The sequence below is a fragment of the Rana temporaria genome, chromosome 5 (assembly GCF_905171775.1).
Source record: "Rana temporaria chromosome 5, aRanTem1.1, whole genome shotgun sequence".
In the NCBI taxonomy this organism is placed as follows: Eukaryota; Metazoa; Chordata; class Amphibia; order Anura; family Ranidae; genus Rana; species Rana temporaria.
This window is the reverse complement of record NC_053493.1, coordinates 173,463,666-173,485,693: the sequence shown is the minus strand read 5'-3', so window position 1 is coordinate 173,485,693 and position 22,028 is coordinate 173,463,666. Positions and strand designations below refer to the sequence as shown.

Below are 22,028 nucleotides of genomic sequence, written 5' to 3'. Positions count from 1 at the left end.
TTTTTTCTTTACACATGCTGCAGTACAGAAAAAATATTTGATGATTTTGCCTGAAACATAACGTCTTGTTTGAACTGACAACTCTGCATTTGCTGTACTAAATTTAAATCTAGAAGGGTCATCTCCCCGGCCTAAACTCTCCCTTGCTGGACTACATCTCCCTTATGTTAACAGGAAGTTGTTGCACAGCTGGAAAGAGCTAGTCGGGACTGCAAACATGAGTTTTTAGTGCAGTAGAGGACACTGTGTTGTCTTTATTAGGAAGTTTGGAGGACACTGGATTTCTTGCAGACCAACAGCTAACTTTTGTACTTCTGTTCATGCTAACCATATCCTGGGCATGCGATTGTCAGTGTGTTAGGCCCCGTACTCACGACCAAACATGTCTGCTGAAACTGGTCCGCAGACCAGTTTCAGCAGACATGTTTGGCCGTGTGTAGGCCCGAGCGGACCATTTTCGGGCGGATCGGACAGGTTTCCAGCAGACAACTGTTTCCTGGACTTGCTTTAAAACAGTCCGCTGGAAACCTGTCCCCCCGACATGTACGGTCGTCTGTACAGACCTACCGTACATGTCCGGCCGGCCGCCCGCCATCCCTCGCATGCGTCGAATGACTTTGACGCATGCGTGGAAGCATTTTAAAGGCAGGCCGCCCACGTCGCCGCGTCATTGTCGCGGCGACACCACGTCATCGACACCGCGGACACGCCCCGCGTATTGTTTACGCGCGGACCTCTGTTCGATGGTGTGTACAGCCATCGAACAGTAGTCCCCGGGCAGACATGTCCGATGAAAACGGTCCGCGGACCGGTTTCATCGGACATGTCTGCTCGTGAGTACTCGGCCGTGTTACAATGAAAAGTTGAAAACAAACTAATATCTAAAATAGTAGCCAATTATTTGTTTTTTGTAATGCTGCAACATGCAATGTGCATCAATGGGCAATTGCCTTATTAAGATGGTAAAAAAAAACACAAAAAAAAACATGTTCATAAAAGTTTAACACCAAATCAATGGGACATATTGCCTATTTGCACATTTGAGTATTTTTTGTGTTTTGTTTTACCATTTAACAAGCGCATACAGGGGGTTGATTTACTAAAACTGCAGGATGCAAAATACTTTCTCACAGTCATTGTGGGGAGTGGGAAGGTCAGTGCAGGGCTTGGTGTCTGTTAGTGGGGACAGGGGTTATAGAGTTAAGTCTGTGCAGCCTGTGTGTCCCTGGGGTTGGTCACTGTTGGGAATAATGATCAATGTCTGTGTTCCTGCTCAGCTGTCACAGTGCCCATGCTTCTCAGTCTTTCCCATGAAATCTTCTACCCCTTGCCTCTGTTGTTGCCTGGCATGTATGGAGTTAAGTGCTCTCTGGGCACTTTAGGCTCTCAACATTGCTTTACTTTGTGATCTGATGGCGGGGGCAATTGGTGATAAGGAGCTGGAGAAATGTGTGTGGGGGGGGGGGCAAATGTGAGGAGACAAGGGGCAGCAGTGACAGTTTTGTATAGCAGAGATGGATGACCTGAGCCGTGCCACAGATGCATGCAGGATGAGAAAAGGGAGGGTATATAGCTTCAGATGGGGAATGAGTGGTGGCATGAAGCAATGGAGGAGAACAACCACCTCTGTGGCTCTGAAAGTCCCAGTCCACCCACTACAGCAAGCAGGGGTGGAAGTACATCCCTGATTGCTTGAGAGAACTACAAATGGGCTGTGCTAAGACTGGTGCCTGGGGGAAAAAGAGAATTAGCAGCCATTGGTCTTGCAAACAGGAAATCACTGGCAAGTAATGGTTTTATTTGAAAGTTACCAGACTATTTCAGCGGAACTAGTGAGCTAAGAAGAACATGGATGACATACTCGGTGAAGGTGGAGATCAACAGCAATGACATGCAAAAACGTTTTTTTTTTTTTTTTTTTGCCTAGCGTTCTAAAGTGGATGTAAACCCAAAACATTTTTTTTATGTCACAATGTAGAGAATAAGATTTCCTATCATCTGTGCCCAGTCTTGCCACACAGAGTTAATCCAGCTCTGAGCAATCCTCTGTTATTGTTCAGTGAAAATTAACAGACTTCTAGATAACCTGTCTAAATAAAAAGTCCTTTCTATCCCCTTGCTTCGAGTGACACACATGACCTCTCACAATGAACTGTGGATCACCCCCCCATATTATGATAAACATCCAGGAATTTGCATGTGTCCAAGCTAGTGCACGAGATATGTAAAAACCCTGTCACTCGAAGCAAGGGGACAGAAAGGACTTTTTATTTAGACAGGTTTTTACCTGGAAGTCTGTTAATTTTCACTGAACAATAAAAGTGAATTGCTCAGAGCTGGATTAACTATGTGTGGCAAGACTGGGCACAGATGATAGGAAATCTTATTCTCTACATTGTGACATCAAGAAAAAAAAAAAATGGGTTTACATCCACTTTAAGGCCGGGATCAGCTGAGATTGGATAGACATTCTGCTGCTGTACTTTTCAGGGTCAGTTCCAAGGCGTGTGTAAACGGCACATAAAAAGCATATAAAAGGAAATGGTACCAGAGCTCTCTGCACATAAAAAAACAAACAAAAAAAAAAAACATACAAGAGGAAATGACACCAGCTTTAAAAAGCTGATCACTCCCCTTATTCACTGCTTCAAAACACGCAAGCAAAGTTATAAAAAAAAAACAAGACATTATACACATTCTCAGAGTGTTGAAAGCCCACTGCTCTACACAGCTTCTGTAGCTGTGGTCTACACGCAGGTACGGGTCACAGCTGCTAAGAACCAGGTACCTCAGCTCTGGATAGGTGTAAAGAAATTCCACCCTGTGCTTTATTTCAGAGCTTCTTTATCCTTGGTACTTTATCCTCTATCATGGGTTATTCTTGCAGAATTTATCTTTTTTTGTTTTGTTAATCCTTTATACTCCTAAAATACACAACGCCACAGAGGGGGCACACTGGTTTTTGGATACTTGCACTTGCTAAATTTACACCAATAGACAGAGGCCTCTTGGACTCTGATCTCAAACTTGTTGAAATTACTAAGCCATCAATTCTTTACCCACAAACAAGGCTCCTGGTGTGGATGGACTCAGTAGAGATCTAAACAAAAAAAAAAGTGACATGGGCTTTTGGAGAGGACTGCAGTGTGGCCTACTGACCATGATCTCTTGCTTGTAAGTGAACACTACTCTGTGGGAGGTGTGAGCCTGGGGGCCCCTTGGAGTGGTCTTGTTTTGGATTCAAGTCCATATCTCTCTAAAACACACAGACTCTGGAAACTGGAGGTTCCATATACATATAATCTGCAAAAACCACACAAGTCTCCTGCCATAATGTGTTTATTGTAAGTAGGTCTCTCCCATAGTGTGTTTCCTAAGTGTCTTTCTCCCATTTTTTTTTTTTTTATCAAATAATTGTTAATTTAGTCACTTATTGTTTGTCTGCTAGTATTGTGTGCACTACTTATTGTTAGAACACTATTGTGAGATGTTATATGTTTATGTTGATTTTGATTAGCTTATGGCTTAAATAAATCACTGTCGGCTATTAGTTGCTAGATGTGTATTGGCATATAATATATGTTGGTTGTTCCTTAGTTATGTTAATTATATTCTTGTTTCCTTTGCATACAATAATGTGATCAGCCTCACCTGATTATGTGGTGTATAAATTCTGTTTGAGTTTTCAATACAAGCTATTGTCAGCTAGTCTTGTATGCTCAGCTATAATATCTGGTTCCTATGTCCATACTGGATGAAGCTGTATACTGACGGAAGCACTTAAGCTGGTTGCTGGACGGTTCTGTCACAAAACAGAATGTAAAATTTACATAAAAACCGAATGCAATGATTTGAAAATCTCATGCATATTTTAATCACGATAGAAAATAGAAAACCTTTCAAGTGTTTAAACAGAGAAAATGTACCTTTTTAAAGAAAACAAAAATGTAATTTTTTTATTGTACACCATGGGACACAGAGCCTTAAATCATTACATAATGGGTTGTATGGTCACCAGAGGCAATTGGACACTGACACAACCAATCAAAGACATTCCCCCTCCATATAACCCCTCCCATCAGGGAAGTACCCCTGTTTTTTTTGGCAGTGTCTAAGGTGTTGGACGCGAGGAAAATGTGCTGAAAAAAGCTCTGCCTAAAAAGCCCTGTGAGGGTAGAGAACTACACTGTGGGTCCATCCAAGACGCTTAATTATATTACACCAAAACAGGATGGTGTCTGGACCTCATGGACGAGGTGTCACCTGTAATGTCTCTCTCCGGAGGACTGGGCTCTGGGGTCCAGCAATTTCACTCTATACGCTAGGTCCTGGTAAAAGTCTTTTACAAGGCCCAGGGAAGAGGTCTCCTTTAAGTAGGAACCCATACCCCTGAAGGTTGGCACGCAGACCCTGCCAAGTTGGGGGGAAGATTGGTATCTGCCTGGCAGAGAACCTGCGGCGGGGACAAGGTGAGTTAGGAAAAAGTCCTAGGTTTTAAACTTACTGGCTTTTTTAGTGGGTGTATTTTTTTAAGCCGCCACTGGAGGGAGTAAAGAGCTGAGTTTTCACTCACCAAGCTCCAAAGCAGTGTCAGTCCAAACGACAAGCACACTCCTTTTGCTGCAAGCTCTGCATTTCCCTCCTCCCTATTCCACAGAAAGCTGAAGGATCTCCAAACACAGGAGAACGCCATGAACCACACAGGGGGGCGGGCCTAATTAGGGGCACGCTTTTAATGGCGGTCAGGCAGGAAGGAACAAACCTCACATGTATGGAGCTTCCCTGCAAGAGACACAGCAGGGTTTAAGGGCACGTAAGACCTCCATGTGGTTGGCTAAGCACTCCCCAAGGATAAGACAGCCACTCTGGCATGAAACTGTGTGTTATTAGTTTCATACTTAAATGTAGATTGCTAAACCAAACTACTCATCCTGGTCCCAGGACACCCCAGGAGCTGATCCCAGACCATATTAATGAGCCCGGCCAGACGTTCGCTCTTCTTCTCGGCTCGCAGCCAGCTCCATGCACAACTGACCCGCCACCATCTTGTGGCCTAATAGGCCTCCGCGCTCGCTTGCCGTGATCCACGGGTCGAGCAGCAGCACTCCGGGGTACATCAGAGGCAGCCTCACATGATCGGGTGGACTGCATCTAAGGTCCGCTGGAGGAACTGGGCGGGTGACGGCGCTGCAAAGATACAGGTGCGAGGCTTGCTACCTGCCGCTCCTTGGGCCCCCCGCTAGCCTCCTCGTCCCCCCTGAGTCTGACCCAAACCCTTCAGCTTATCGCAGCGGTTCAGCTTGGAGATCCTGCGGTCAGACACACCTCTGATTTAGGCAGATTTAGGTGAGGCTTTGGCCTAGTCTCGGAGGCCGGCATCTTGGTGCACCCAAACTTTCTACCTACATCTGTTCTTGCCCTCCTGGACATCTGAAATACCCCCTAAGGAACACAGAAGGCTCTCTGGACTGCTGCCACCTGTCCTGGGTCCTCACATTAACAATTATATGTCGCTGTTTTTATACAGCTATTGGAGAAGTTGCGCTCTCAACTGAATGATGCAACTAACAAAAGCCTAAAGACCAGGGGGGGACGCATGTCCGGCCTGTGAAATGGTGGAAGCTTAAAACCGAAACCTTGGCCTCACTTTGTCCTTCCGTGGCTCCCGCTCCGCATCGCCAGCTTCAACAGCCCTGGGAGCCGTCCCACTAGCTCCAGGAACTGCCTAACTGCTCAACAGATGTTTTATATGGGGAAGATCGGGGATCAGCGGCACATTTACAAAAAAAACATGCCACAGACTGCAATTCAGCCCTCTCCTCTCATGGACCGTTTTGTGCTTAGGCCTCACTCTCTGGCCCCCGGGCTCTACTACTGACACCACAGATCCGCCCGACGTGTCCTCGCTGGTTGATCCTTCTCTTTTTACTGAACAGCCTGCATCTCAGCCATCAGCCTCTACCCTTCCAGCAATGACGGCGCCGGAAAAGGTACTCAACCAAAAGTTACAGGCTCTGCTGCAGAATCTCACCAACAACATCGCTAAAAAGGTAAACAAATTAGCACACAAACTTAGAGGGGATATAGATCAATTGGGGGAGCGCACTGATAATCTTGAGACTAAGTTTGATGATATGGTCCAAATATGTCCATGGTTTAGAAGAATTTATGAAAATGCTACCCTTAAAAATGTTGTGACACAGCTTCAAATACAACAAGAGGATTTTGAGAATAGAGAACGCCGACAAAACCTACGGGTCCACGGGCTCCCTGAGTCAATTCCCAATAAGGAAATTTGGCCCTACCTGCTGGCTCTCTTCATTTTTCTTGCACCCAATATCCCATATATAGATTGGCGCTTTGACCGGGCACACAGATCGCTGGCTCCTAAGCCTCCTCAGGGAGCCAACCCCAGAGATATCATTGTATGCTTCCACTTCTACGAAAGCAAATAAGCTTTGACCATCATCACACGCAACAGATCAAGAATCAAATTTAACCACTTCCCGACCGCCTCATGTAGATATACGTCAGCAGAATGGCACGGACAGGCACATCAACGTACCTGTACGTGCCTGCCTAGACGTGGGTTGGGGGTCCGATCGGGACCCCCCCCCCCCGCTACATGCGGCGGTCGGATCCCCTCGGGGAGCAAACCAGGGCGACGGCGCGGCTATTCGTTTATAGCCGCTCCGTCGCGATCGCTCCCCGGAGCTGAAGAACGGGGAGAGCCGTATGTAAACACGGCTTCCCCGTGCTTCACTGTGGCGGCGTATCGATCGAGTGATCCCTTATATAAGGGAGACTCGATCGATGACGTCAGTCCTACAGCCACACCCCCCTACAGTTGTAAACACACACAAAGTGAACACTAACTCCTACAGCGCCCCCTGTGATTAACTCCCAAACTGCAACTGTCATTTTCACAATAAACAATGCAATTTAAATGCATTTTTTGCTGTGAAAATTACAATGGTCCCAAAAATGTGTCAAAATTGTCCGAAGTGTCCGCCATAATATCGCAGTCACGAAAAAAATCGCTGATCGCCACCATTAGTAGTAAAAAAAAAAAAATTATAAAAATGCAATAAAACTATCCCCTATTTTGTAAACACTATAAATTTTGCGCAAACCAATCGATAAACGCTTATTGCGATTTTTTTTTACCAAAAATAGGTAAACGAATACGTATCGGCCTAAACTGAGGAAAAAAAATTTTTTAGATATGTTTTTGGGGGATATTTATTATAGCAAAAAGTAAAAAATATTGCATTTTTTTCAAAATTGTTGCTCCATTTTTGTTTATAGTGCAAAAAATAAAAACCGCAGAGGTGATCAAATACCACCAAAAGAAAGCTCTATTTGTGGGGAAAAAAGGACGCCAATTTTGTTTGGGAGCCACATCGCACGACCGCGCAATTGTCTGTTAAAGCGACGCAGTGCCGAATTGTAAAAACCCCTTGGGTCATTTAGCTGCATATTGGTCCAGTCCTTAAGTGGTTAAAGGTGCAAAGATTCAACTTTTTAGCGATCTATCTCCCACCTTACCTACCTTAGCCAAACGTTGCACTTTGAGGATCTTACAGCTAAGTTGTTATAAAAATCATATTTTCTTTATCGTACACCACAGGACACAGAGCCTTAAATCATTACATAATGGGACTTCCCAGAGCAATGCTCAATATGAAGGGGGAAAACTCTGATCCGAGCCGGCCGTAAACGGACAAGAAGCCCTAGACTGCTGCCTGCAGTACACTATGCCCGAAGGCAGAATCCTAATACATCCTCTTACATCTATTTGATAGAATTTGGTGAATGTATGGACTGAAGACCAGAGTTGCAGCTTTTCAGATCTGAGCCATTGAAGACTGGTGATGCACTGTCCATGAAGCACTCATAGCTCTGGTGGAGTGCGCCTTAACAGAAGAAGGAGGAATCTTGTTTCTTAAACCATAAGCTTGAGTAATTACTTGTGAAGTCCACCGTAAATGGTGGATTTTGATGATGCTTGTCCCTTCTTGGGACCATCTGGCAAAAAAAAAAGCACTGGTAATGTATCATATAAATTCTTCCCAAGAATTAATGTAAAACAAACTGAGTTAAACGTCCATAGCAAATTACATTCACTGTGGATGGATGATGGCTGGATCCTTAAGTAAAAAACACAGGTGATAATACTGATTTTCACATGAATGAATGAATGAATGAAAAACTTATATAGCGCGGCACATGCGAACTGAATCGCCTCTGGGCGCTTGATGTTTCGTGTCTCATGACATCAAAAGAGCAGAGTTTTATTCTGTCTTCTGAAAGTCAGGTGGTTTTCCTCCAACCGAACGCTGATTTGGTAAAGCGTTCCATAGTCTCGGACCTTGAAAAGCAAACCTTCTTTCTCCTTTGGACTTGTATTTGGTTTTTGGCACTTTGACCAGATTTTGGTCAGTGGATCGCAGAACGCGATTAGAATTGTGAGGTTCTATCTTGTCGCAAAGATTTTGCGGCGCCTTCCCATGGATGCACTTATGTGTCAGGCAGAGTGCTTTAAATACAATTCTGTCTTTTACTGGCAGCCAGTGAAGGGTTCTCAGCGAAGGTGAGATTGATTCCCATGTCCTTTTCCCAGTCACCAGTCTGGCGGCCGTATTCTGAACGACTTGCAGACGAGCGATTTGGTACTTTGGGAGCCCGAGGTAAAGGGCATTTGCATAGTCCAGTCTGGAATTCACGATTGTTCCCACCACGACTGCTACGTCTTCTTTGGGGATAAATGGAATAAGTCTGCGTAGTAGGCGCAACAAATGGTGCGATCCGCTGACTACTGACCCTATTTGTGCGTCCATTGTCATGAAGGTGTCAAAAATGACTCCTAGACTTTTGACTTTGGAGCTAGGGGTGATGATTTGGCCCAGAATGGGCGGCGGTGTCCAGGTTGTTGCCAGTTGACTCTTTCGGCTGGTGTGAAACATAAGTTCTGTTTTGGAACTGTTGAGTTTAAGATAACTTAGTCATCCAGTTTTCTATCTAAGAGAGACATTTCTCTAAACTGAGATGATGATCCTTTTTGTTGCAGATGCGAAAATACAATTGCGTATCGTCTGCATAAGAGTGATAAAGTAGTTCTTGGCTACTGATGATATCAAAGAGAGGGCGAAGATAGATGTTGAACAGTACCGGTGACAGGGGGGATCCTTGGGGGACTCCACATGGCACTGTGCGTTTTTCCGACGTGAAAGATCCCAGTTTCACTGTTTGTGATCGGTTTTCAAGAAAGGAGGAAAACCATGGTAAATCACCTTCTGCGATTCTGGCTACCTCGGCCAGTCGCATCAGTAACATTTTGTGGTCTACTGTGTCAAAGGCTGCGCTTAGGTCCAGCAGAACCAGGAGACAAGATTCTCCCTCGTCTGCGGCCTCGAGGGCATCGTCCCATATTTTGAGTAAGGCCGTTTCTGTCCCGCGTCCGGGACGGAAACCTGATTGAAATGGATCGAGTAGATTGTGGGTATCCAGATGCTGTTGCAGCTGTTGTACCACTATTTTCTCCATTATCTTGGAGAGAATGTTTAGGCCTGTTATGGGGCGGCGGTGAGTTGGGTCCTTGGGATCCAAGTTAGGTTTTTTCAAGATGGGCTGGATTGTGCCCTCTTTCAGCAGGGATGGCACTATGCCTTCCTTAAATGACTGATTTATAAGCTGTGTGATGGGAGGCGCCAGAATGTCGGCGCATTCCTTCAACAGCTTGGTGGGAATGATGTCATTGGGTGCTGTGCTGTTCCGCAACGCACCAATGATATTTTTGGTGGTATCGATGGAGATGGGTTCCAGAGTGAACTTAGTTGATTGTAGAAGGTTTCTGTTGGTGTTTTGTAGTTGATTGAAGAGGGGGCTGAGGGGGGTATTATTTTGCAGAATACTTACCCGGATTCTTTCGATTTTGTCGATGATAGTTCATTACAGAACTCTTGGGTGTCTGAATTGGGGACTTCAAGACATCCCGGTCTGGGTGACCATCTTGAAGAGTTCTCGGGGGCGGTTCATGGCGCTGTTAATCGTCATAGAAAAATGATGTTTCTTGGCTTTGAAGATTTCTTTATGATATTGTGTTGTTATTGCCTTGTAGATGATGAGGTGATCTTCTGAAGGGCTTCTTTTCCAGGCGGCGTTCCGCCCTTTTGCGCTCTTGCTTCAGTAGGGACAGCTGGTTGTTGAACCAGCCGGACTTTTTTTTCCGGATGCAGACTTTGCGTTTCGGTGCTACTAAGTCAGCTGACTGTAGCAGGGCTGCGTTTATGGCATCCAGTGTATCTGCGGCTGTTTGATGTGGATGGATTGTTTTGATTCTGTTTCCCAAGGTAGATTTGAAGAGTTCCGAATGGTGCTTCTTCTGAGATCTAGCCCAGTGTATTGTCACCGGCTTGGGTGCTTTTATAACTGGTGGAATTTTGGAAATTATGAAACTAATTGCATGGTGGTCTGTCCATGGCAAAGGTTCATTTCCCAAAATGTTTATTTTCAGATTTTGTCTGAAAATTAGGTCGAGTGTGTGACCTGAAGCATGCGTGGGTCCCCATATAAGTTGCTGTAGTCCTAATCCTTCCAGGTGATCGATGCAGGCATCCGCAATGGGATCCTGTGAGGAGTTGGCCCACAGATTGAAGTCCCCGAGCAGCAAAAGATGTTTGCTGTTAAGGGTATAAGTGGATATGAACTCCGTTAATGATGGTAGAAGCTGCGATTTTGGCCCAGGTGGCCTATAGCAGAGGAGAATGTGAACAGTCTCCTGGGGGTTAGTTTGAAGTTGAAGAGTAAGGGTTTCCATAAATGGAAGAGGATTTTGAAGGACCGGCTTAGTGATTGCAATATGAAACTTATGGATCACCGCCAGGCCTCCTCCTCTTTGCCCTATTCTGTTTTCCGTTATAATTCGATAATTTTCTGGCACCAATTCTCCAAGAATGGTGTTGCAGTCGTCTGAAAGCCAGCTTTCTGTGATAAAGAGGCAGTCTAGATCGTTTTGTAGTAAGAAATCGTGGATTTCTGATCGGTGTTTTACTGCCGATCTTGTGTTGATCAAAGCACATGATATGTGCTTGAGCTGGGTTAAATGGTTGAAATTTTTGATGGTCGATCGTCGATCGAATCTCAAAAGTTGGTCTATTTTTAAGGCCTTTTTGGTGACGGCTGGTAATACTGTTGCGAATTGTCTCAGACCCCAAATCGTTTCTGCAGAGTATCGCAGTTTAACCATTGTTGCCAGTCACCGGGGGGGGATTAATTGCAATAGAGGGAAGATTCGCTGAATCCTCTCGCTTGGCCTTGGTCCAGAGGAAGGCAAAAAAAAACCTGGCAGTGCTAAGCCAATTTGCTGCCGCAGGGAAAAAAAAAAGCACTGCTATGTGCGGCGGGTGGCCGGGGTGATTATGGGTGACTGATTGGGGTGCATGCGGCTCTAAGAGAAGGTAAACAGCCGCAATTTGGATCGCTGGAGTGGCTGTCCTGAAAAGAACGGTCACTAGTGATTCCTGGGGGTGGAAAGATGGCCCTGAAAGACAGGGTCTTACCTGAAGAGAGGGGCCCACGAAGGGAAGGAAGGAGCCGGTCCTATGGGCTGCAAGTTGATTCATGCAGCAAAGATTGTAGGAGCCTGCCTGCCTGTCTGCGGTGTCTAGCTGGCTATCTGTCTGGTCCCTGGAGAGAGCAGACTTGTCGGGAAGCGTCCTACTCCCTCACTGAACTGACACTGACTGATTATCCAGCTAAGCCTTGACAGCCAGGTAATGATAGGCAATACTAAAAATAGCCACACAGGCCGCTTACCAGAACTGTAGGATCTCTATTACGGAGATCATATGGGCACATACAGGAGGGATCAATCTGGTCATGGACTGATCAGCTCACTTGTCCAACCTGATCCTCTCCTCCACTTCTCAGTTCTAGGTGTTGTAGTGATCTCTGTGAAATCCTTTTTTCCAAGACTGGGTTAGCTCATGCAGGATATTTAAAAAATGAAAAAGGAAGGCTTCATAGTGCAGTAGATTTAAAACACAAGTTGTTATTCCATTTTGCTGGGATACTGACATCTTTAGAAGCAAAAAGTAGCAAACAATTAAAACAATACTGGTTTGTGGTGACGTCAGGTCCTAGTGCTCCGTAAGAGGCATCGGCTGGGAAAGGAGGCTGCTTTCCCTGCCGATGCCTCTAACAGAGAAACGCTGCGTTGAGTGGATCATTAGGATCTGATGTCACCACAAACCAGCTGACAGGCTTGAGCCGCGGCTGAGAAGTATTGTTATAATTGTTTTCTACTTTTTGCTTCTAAAGATGTCAGTAGCCCAGCAAATGGAATACAAACTTTTGTTTTAAATCTAATGCACTATGAAGCCTTCCTTTTTCTTATTTTTTTTAAATATCCTGCATGAGCTAACCTAGTCCTGGAAAAAAAGAATTTCACGGAGATCACTACAGCACCTGGAACTGAAAAGTGGAGGGGAGGATCAGGTTGAACGAGTGAGCTAAACGGTCCATGACCAGATTGACCCCTCCTGTATGTGCCCATATGATCTCCGTAATCCTACAGTTCTGGTAAGTGGCCTGTGTGGCTACTTTTAGTATTGCCCATCATTACCTGGCAGTCGTGTGAAAAACTGTATTATCACCTGTGTTTTTTTGCCTAAGGATCCAGCCATCATCCATCCACAGTGAATGTCATCTGCTATGGACGTTTGTTTTACATACATTTTTGGGAAGGATTTATATGATGCATTCCCAGTGCTTTCAATTTTGTAAATGATTGCACACGTTTGTTTTTTGTTTTTTTGGGTTGCGTAATTGTTACTATTTTTTGCACAAAAGAGCCAACTTGTCTGAACTGCACTCTTTGCTAGGTGATATTAAATGGGATAAAATCCCAGGAACAAAGAACACAGAGGTAAAGTGGAAGTGTTTTAAAGAGCATACTAAATAAAGGTATTGACCAGTGCATTCCAACAGGAAATAAGTTTAAAAGAGCAAAAAATTAAGTCCAGGTGGCTAAACTCGAACATAAAAATGTATATAAAAGCAAAAGAAAGGGCCTTTGACCACTTAACCCCCAGACCATATTGCTGGTCAAAGACCAGAGCACTTTTTGCGATTTGGCACTGCGTCGTTTTAACTGACAATTGCGCGGTGGTGCAACGTGACTCCCAAACAAAATTGGCGTCCTTTTTTCCCCACAAATATAGCTTTCTTTTGGTGGTAGTTGATCACCTCTGCGGTTTTTAGTTTTTGCGCTATAAACAAAAATAGAGCGACAATTTTGAAATAAATTAATATTTTTTTACTTTTTGCTATAATAAATAACCCCCAAAAATATATAAAACAACATTTTTTCTCTTATCGTCCATGGACGGACACAGTTCTTAAATCTTGACAAGTGGGTTATGTTCCCTGTTTACAGGAGAGGACTAGGCAGAAACATGTTGGATAATTAAATACATGTTACATTAACAGAGTTGAACAGCCCCGCCCAGGGGGTGGTCTCTCCAGACATTACCCTCCTCACTGCAGCCTGCAGCCTCAGTTTCGTTCTGCCTAGCAAACGAGAAGGACATATGGCTCCCTTTTGGGCCCAGCGCCCCGAGGAGAAATTGTATTTTATTTTAGGTGTGCATATTATAATACACACTATGTAAATATTATTATCTGAAGTCAGTATCTGGGTCCTTCCCCACATGCTGGTGGTGGCAGCAGGTGTTAGCACCTGGGATTCCCACAGAGGTTTTATTGTTAGTCCTGGGCACGTTTGTGCCAGGGTGGGGGTGGACTGTGGACGGGCGGTAAAAGAGTGCCCCCTTCCCCCGGAAAGCAGAATAAGGCATTTATGGGTGCACTTTTTACTGCTGCAAGGGACTCTCTTAAGCTGCATAGGGCAGCTGGGTTTCCGCCGAGGGCTCGGTCTTTTTTGGATCACAAATCGGACCGCTCTGTGTAGGTTTTTTTCCCTTCTGTGCCCTTCTTTGATAATTTCTGAGATGCGGAATGAGAAAAGCCTCTGAGGGCTTTTGTAGTCCCTCACCGCCGGGCGGGAACCCCGACTTGTATGGATCTGACTGATAGACGATCTGAAGTATTGACCCGTTCCAGGTTTACCATGCTGGGGTCTGACTTGCGGCCTATTGTGGCCACTACTCTGGGGTCTCGGTCGGCGCTGGCGCCATTTTTTGGGAGGTTTTTCAATTACATTGAAAACTCCCATTGGCGGCCATTTTGTCGTAGCTGCGCTATGGCACAGCTTACATTGCGGTCGGCCATTTTCCTGTGGCCGCGTTCTGAACGCTCGGCGGCCATCTTGGAGTAGTCCTGACCGCCTAGTGCTGTATACAACTCACGGAATGAGCATTTTGCACCAGACAGTGGAGGAGCACCGACTCTCCCCCGACGTTATTAGGCTAGCGGACCAGCTGGTCCAGGGCCTCATATAGGTCTGTGATGCTTCATTGAATGCTGCGCCCTTGTTATCCAGGGCTTCTGTTTCCGAATGGTTTTATGCACACGGTGGTGTAGTGGTTAACTCCATTACTTGGCAGCAAGAGTCATTGGTTTGAATCCGGACACTGACACCAATCTGCCTGGAGCTTGCATTGTCGCTCCCTGTGTCTGTGTGGGTTTCCTCCGGGTACTCCGGTTTCCCCCAAAGGCATGTGTACATACACATACATAATATACATACACACTATGTGTGTGTTATTTAGGGGCAACCCTCCCAGGCTGTCAAAGGCCCAGCTGGGGGACTAATCCGTCCCTGGGTGCGTAAGCCGATCACGCCGGCATCCAAATCCTGCCAATGTATGTAGCCTTCCCTCCCTGTCTCTAGGTGGGAGGGGCGGCTTGCAGGTTCACAATTCGGTGAAACCTCCCTGCTCTCCGACCAGTGGGTCTGCGAGGTAGTCTCTTCGGAGTACTAGATAGGGTTTCCTCCTATCCACAGAACAAAGTTCTTTCCTTGTGTCTTCCTCTCCCAGGCCGTCTGTCTGCCTTGGGCAGTGTGGGATTTGCTAAGCTGCGGGGTAATTTTACCTTTCCTGCAGGACGAGAGGTTTGGGGTTTTCTATGGGCCTCAGTCCCTAAATACCTTTGTGAACGTCGGGTAGTTCTGCCTGGAATCCATTTGTTTGGTGGTAGCTGCGCTCCATCCGGGGGACGTCCTGGCATCCTCGGACATTAGGGACGCGTACATGCATGTCCCGTTTTGCGCATGTCAGTGTTTTTTTTCTGTGCTTCGTGATGAGAGAGGGTCTCTGTCAGCCTGTGGCCCTCCCTTTTGATCTGGCATCAGCACCATGGGTTTTCAGCTAGGAGCTCGCACTTATCCTAACTTTGTTGGGACAGCGAGGCTTTGCCTCATGGGCTACTTGGACGACTTTCTTCTGAGAGCAGCTTCTGTCTCCGACCTAGTGGATGTGTTATTCCCATTCAGACCCTCCGAAGATTCGGGTGGGTGTTAAACGTTTAGGCCAGAAGGTGTAGCTCAGTGGCAGAAAGCCTGCCCTCCATCTGTGCGACCCAGGGTTCAAATCCTGGGCATGCTAGGTTCCGACTCCGCATTGGAATATCTAGTGTTGATCCAGACTCCTCGGTGACGGAGGTCCTTCTTCCCCTTGAGAAATTGCAGACTCTTCAGCCTGTGGTGAATTTATTGACATCACGCAATCGGTCTTCTCTCCGGGCACCTGCTGGTTCGGGGCCTGTGGGTAGCCTCCTTCAAGGCGGTACTGTATGCCCAGTTCCACACTCTAGTTTTCCAGGGGAAATACTGTCCAGGTGGTAAAAATCTCTTGTCTCTGAAATCATTAGATTCCGGTGCGCCACCTAGTCAGAGTCTCTGAGTTGGTGACCGAGATCCCCGACTCTTCGGTCCGGGAGGTTGTTTTTTCCTTCCAGTGGTCGGTGTTTACGACAAATGCTAGCTCACGGGTTGTGAACCTGTTATCTAACATGTTTCTGCCTAGTCCTCACAAACCTGGGGGGTCCAGTCGGCCCTGAGTCGTTGGACTTACGTGGACCTACGGCCACACCTCCCTGAGTGTGTCTGGTCTCGGTAGCTACCCAGGGTCGGGCCTGGCTAGTGCCTCGGTGGTAGACCGCCTTGGAATAGCAGGTGCTGTCTACTGTTCATATTTTAGGCGATCAGGCTATGCTTCTCCTCGTGGTCGACCTATCTGGTTTCAGCCGGACAACGCCACGGCCGTGGCTTCGGTCTACCATCAGGTATACCGGCAGGCGGACTACTGCAGTCGCCAGATGCTGGACCAGGGCGACTGGTCTTTGTGCTTGGGGTGTTTTGGCTCCGTTGCAGGAGGTGAGCCTCACAGGGCATGGATCTCCTGGCCGCTCGTCTCCGCCGCAAGGGTGTCAAAGTTAGTGGCCAAGTCTAGTGATCTGGTACAGACGCGTCAATCGTGCTGGTGGCCCTGTGGGGTCTGTATCGACGACTTTTTGCCATTCCTCCATGGTAGTTGCTTCCTCAGCTGCTCCACAGAGTGGAGGCTGAGGAGATCCTGATGATTCTAATCGCTCCAGATTGACCTCGGCGTCCTTGGTACGCCAATATCGGACGCCTGGTAGCGGAGGTACCCTGGCGGTTGCCAGGGCAGGAGGTCCTTTTGTCTCGAGGTCCCATACTTCCTCCTGTTGTACAGTCACTGACTTGCTCAACATAGTTATTGGAAGCCAGACTTTAGGTGACCGGGGTCTGTCTGACTCGGTCATCTCAACAATGCTGAGGGCACCGTAGTCTTCCGGAGGATCTACCGTCACACCTGGCAGGCCTACATCTCTTGGTGCGAAGGGATGGAGTGACGTCCACGGACGTACTCGGTATCCAGGGTCCTGCTGTTTTTACAGCTTGGAGTGGATCTAAAAATTGCCTAAAGCACTGTTTGGGGGCAGATTTCAGCCTTGGCTGTGTTCTTTCAGTGGCCTTTTTGGGGCCCGTTCCCTGGTGGGCCCCTTTTTGTGTGCAAGGGGTTTTTCATATACTTTCCCCTCTTGGCCCATCTCTTCCCCCATGAGTTTTGACTCTGGTGCTCTCGGTTCTTCAGGAACCTTCCTTTTGGAAACAGAGATTTTCTCTTGACACTATCTCAGAAGGTGACCCCTTTAGTGGCCTTTACCTCTGTTAGAGGGGTTTCTGAGTTGGCGGTCTTGTCTTGCAAGCCGCCATGCTTGATCCTCCATAAGGATTAGGTGATGGTGCGCCCGCAACCTTCCCTTCTTTCGAAGGAGGTTTCGGCCTTTCATACTTTAGACGTGGTACACACTTTGCGGGTGTACCAGCCTACTACGGCTCTGTTTCAGAATTCTGACTCTCTTTTGTGTCGGTGTCTGGTTCACAAAAGGGCCTGGAGGTCTCGTCGACCACCATTTCTCGGTGGATCGGCAGGCCATCATACAGGCCTATGCTTTTAAGGGGCGGGCCCCACTTTCCGGTCTTAACACTTTCGACCAGGGCAATTGCTGCTTCCTGTTTTGTTTTTTTTTCCGACATCATGCGTTGGTCTCACAGGTGTGCAAGGCGGCGACTTGCTCGTCCGTTTGCGCTTTTTCCAGATTTTACATGGTTGCTGTGAGTGCATCTTATGTTTTTTTCGGCCGCTAGTTTTTGCCGGCGGCTGTTTAAAGTTGCACCTCCTCCGTTGAGGAGCTCTGCTTGTTTTGGGGTGAAGTTAAAATTGGTTCTACTGATATATTTCCCACCCCTCGTTTTTGACACTGCTTGGGGACGTCCTACTTGTGAAGATTTAAGGAGCTGTGCCAGTCCATAGACGAACACAGCACCCACCCCTCCCTTTTAGGTGTGTACCGCTTGTTACGAACTGGTCGGGGCTGTTCAACTCTGTTAATGTAACATGTATTTAATTATCTAACATGTTTCTGCCTAGTCCTCTCCTGTAAACAGGGAACATAACCCACTTGTCAAGATTTAAGGAGCTGTCGAGACATGTGTCATACGTCAGGTGTGATGCGTCCGAGGAGGACGTGAGGCGTCGGATGGTGGGAGGTGCTGGATCGCGCCATGGCCGATAGCAGTGCACGCGGTGTCGTGGCTCCGTCGAATCCATCAGCGGGTCGGCAGGGGACAGCGTGAGAGGCTGGAGCTCTGTCGGGTGCACGGGAGGCTTGTCACCGCCCCCCCCCCTCCCCTGTTCAAGACCCGACGCTACTAGGGGACCTTGCTAGTTAGCTGGTCCCCAGGTACAGCATGGAAGGAGATCACAGCGCCGCGCAACCTATGCACTGACCTGGGCTGCAGAGCGAGACGCAACAAGAAGGGGAGACATCACAGACAACACGCATAGTGGCGGGTCTGCGAACAAGACACCCCCTTGGAGCGGCAGAGCTCGGCGGTCGGACGGAGGATGGGACACGAGGATTGGTGAGGTGCTCAGTCTGAGCCGAGCCGAGTTGGGTTGGGTCTGGACCCCCGCGAACCCCCCCTCCCCTTCGCTCTCCTTCCCACAGTGATTGTGTTTGCCTTGTATTCAGGCATATGTATGGCATGACACAATAAGGACTAGCTTCCATGCCACTATGGCTGGACATATGGGAGAATAGATAAAGCCTATCCTTTGTTTCTTATCTTGGGCTGGGGGGTGAACTGGGCAATCAGTGAATTAAATTGTGCAGTGAAGTGAAATATCTGGATCCCATAGGTACATATCTATAAACCCTGCATCTCGAGCGCAGATACTCATTTGGATTCATAAATGTCCTGAGTGGTAGCAAGGTCTCGGAGGCGCAGTGTTTTGAGTGAATGGTTATCTCTGACCCCAGTGCCCCAGGGAACTGTATTGTGGACAATCTGGATCCATACACTTGTGATTACAGTGTCTGCTAGCACATGCATCTACCTATTATCCAGAATTCTGATTAAAAGCATCCCTATCCATAACCCAGGCATTTTGAGCATAATCTCATGCTTTGCTGTACGCTTGTTTCTACTCATGACCTCGGCTCTTGGAGCATAATTTCTTGCTAGGCTGAATGCTAGTCGGGGGAGCTAGGCCTTGTGTCTTCTCTATACAGATACTGTCTTAAAAGTGCCTAGAAACTAAAATATTAGAACACCCTCAAACTGGGTAAGAGAATTAGACCTATTAATAAGATGAATAGGTCCACGAGAGGCGTCGCCCCAAAGGGGCCTAAAAGTAAAGCCGGGACCAGTTCAATACAGCACTATATGACCCAAGAGGGCAACACCAAAAGCCCTGGGACGGCAAAGAAAAGTGAAAAAAAAGAAAACCGAGACTATAACAGGGGAAGGCAGTGCGGATTGCTCTAAAGGGGAAACGACCTCAGAAAGTGAACAAGAGCAAAGTAGACTGGATGATATTGGTCAGGAGACCCTGCCACCATCAAAGCTGAGATGAATGTGATGTTGCTTAGGATGAAAAATGTCATCAAAACAGAAATTGACAGGATAAGAACGGACTTGGGAGGTCTCTTAGAAAGAGTGGAGGAGACAGAAAAAAGAATTGAAGATCAAGACTGGGAACTCAATAAATTAAAATCACAAGTCCAAGTTTTGACAGATAATCAAAAAATACTAGCATATCGGATAGAAGACCAGGAAAATCGCAACAGGCGACAGAACCTCAGAATCCGTGCGTTAACTGAAGAGAAAGGAGAAGACATAAGGAATATCATGAATAGCATATTTAATCCCCTGCTAGACAAACCGGCAGAAGCAAAGCCTCTTAAAATTGAACGTGTACACCGTGTAGGGAAGGCGTGGGGGGGAGGGGACCATCTCGGAGACTTCAACACGAAAGAGGTAAATTTACTTAAATTTTTCTTGGATGACTGACATTAGATTTCTCTCATATAATGTAGGAGGGTGGAACTCTCATGGTAAGAGACTCAAAATTCTTAAGGAACTGGAGCACTATAAGGCAGATGTTGTCTTCGTACAGGAGACCCATTTAACATCAGAGTCCAACATTAAGATGTTCTCCCCCAACTACCCCACATGGTTTTATGGGGATATAATATCTAAGAGGTCACGTGGGGTCGCTATAGGATTTGCTAGGGATGTAAGGTCTGCATTGGGTGATAGACTGACCGATCCCGAAGGAAGATTCTTATTTTTGAAAATTAAAGTAGGAGGAGGGGATTTCACCCTGGCAAACGTCTATGCCCCCAATGTGAATTTAACATTTTTTGAGGAAGACCATGTGGTGCTAATGGGGGACCTTAATTGCTGTATGGATCCCATACTCGATAGTTCGTCCCGGGCACAGGGGACTAATGGTGAACATTTAAAAGAACTGAAACAACGAATGTTACATAACCAACTGATAGATGTTTGGCAAACCCTACATCCCAAAACTCGTGACTACACTTTTTACTCCCCTGTGTACGGGACATACTCGAGGATAGACTATATCCTCATAGATCATAGATTACTCGATAGGGTAATCGATGCAGGAATTGAGATCACGACAATCTCTGATCATGCCCCTATAACTATAAAAATTAGTACATCACTACAGAAAACAAATCCACCGGCGTGGAGACTGGATGAAAGTTTACTTGAAGACAAAGAGGTAGTAGGGAGAGTCCAAAAGGAACTGGAATTTTACTTCCGGGAGAACGATACGGAGGGGATCTCGGGGGCATCCCTATGGGACGCTCACAAAGCATATGTAAGAGGGATCTTTATTGCTGAGGGAGCAAGGAAAAAGAAAGTACCAGGAAATTAAAAACTTTAATAGAAGTAATCTATAAGTTGGAACAAGATCATAAAACACAGGGTCAAAAGAGAAATTCTCCACGCATTGACCCTAAAAAGAGATGAATATAGAGCACTGTCAGAGCAAGAAACTAGGAGATTATTAAATAGACGGGATAGAGAAAGATACTTATGGGGGAACAAACCAAGTAAGCAGTTAGCTAGAATGGTACAAAAAAGAAAACTAGAAACTTTATTGAAAAGATCCAAAAAAAGAACGGGGAATTCGCCAACTCAACTAGGGAAATAGCCAAAGTTTTCAGAAACTACTATGAAGGCTTACACGCTGTACAACAAAAGAAGTGGAAACCCGGCGAGAAAGAGGCCAAAATAAGAGCAGTACTACAGAAAGCAAATTTGCCCAAGATAGAAGCTCAATCAACTGCAAAAATGGAGGAGCCTATAACTGAGGAGGAGGTAGGCCTCGCCCTAAAAAACTTAGCTAAGGGGAAAAGCCCAGGGCCAGATAGCTTTACGTCCTTTTACTTGCAAAAGTTTAGGACTATTTTGATACCCAGACTCTGCCACTACTTTAATGGGCTGGGGGCTGACTATGAGATGAGCCAAGAGGCTTTGGAAGCAACAATCACTGTAATTAAAAAAGAGGAAAAAGATAATACACTCTGCTCAGGCTTCTGGCCCATCTCATTATTAAATGCAGATACAAAATTGTATGCTAAGATTTTAGCTGAACACATGAAGGGGATAATGACAACCATTGTACATCCGGACCAGGTGGGTTTTATACCTGGCAGAGAGGGTAAGGACAATGGGGTCAGGGCTCTCCTTCTCCTTCGGCAAATTAAAGACAGTGGGTCCCCCGGTCTACTCCTGTCAGTCGACGCTGAAAAAGCGTTCGACAGGGTAGACTGGGGGCTCATGATTCAAACGTTAGAAAATATAGGAATAGGCCCGAGGATGGTGAGGCGGATTAAAACTCTGTACCATCACCCGCGCGCCAGGATTAAAATCAATGGGACCCTATCCACATCCTTGGAGATGAGGAATGGGACCAGGCAGGGGTGTCCCCTGTCCCCTCTTATTTTCGTTCTTTCGCTGGAACCCCTTCTGGCAATGATACAGAACAATCCCGAGATCTCAGGAGTCAAAGTTGGAGAAGAAGAGCACAAACTGGCTGCCTTCGCGGACGATATCCTATTCTTTATAAGTAGCCCCAGAAACACAATCCCGAATCTAATGACAAACATGAAACAGTGCGGTGAGGTCTCAAATTTTAAAATGAATGTATCCAAGACGG

At 46.5% G+C, this 22,028-nt stretch overlaps 1 protein-coding gene across 6 annotated transcripts in view; it reads left to right on the top strand.

Moving 5' to 3' along the window:
- TRIO (trio Rho guanine nucleotide exchange factor) overlaps nucleotides 1-22,028 on the top strand; it is a 1,129,982-nt gene that overhangs the window by 513,859 nt on the left and 594,095 nt on the right. The window lies entirely within an intron of this gene.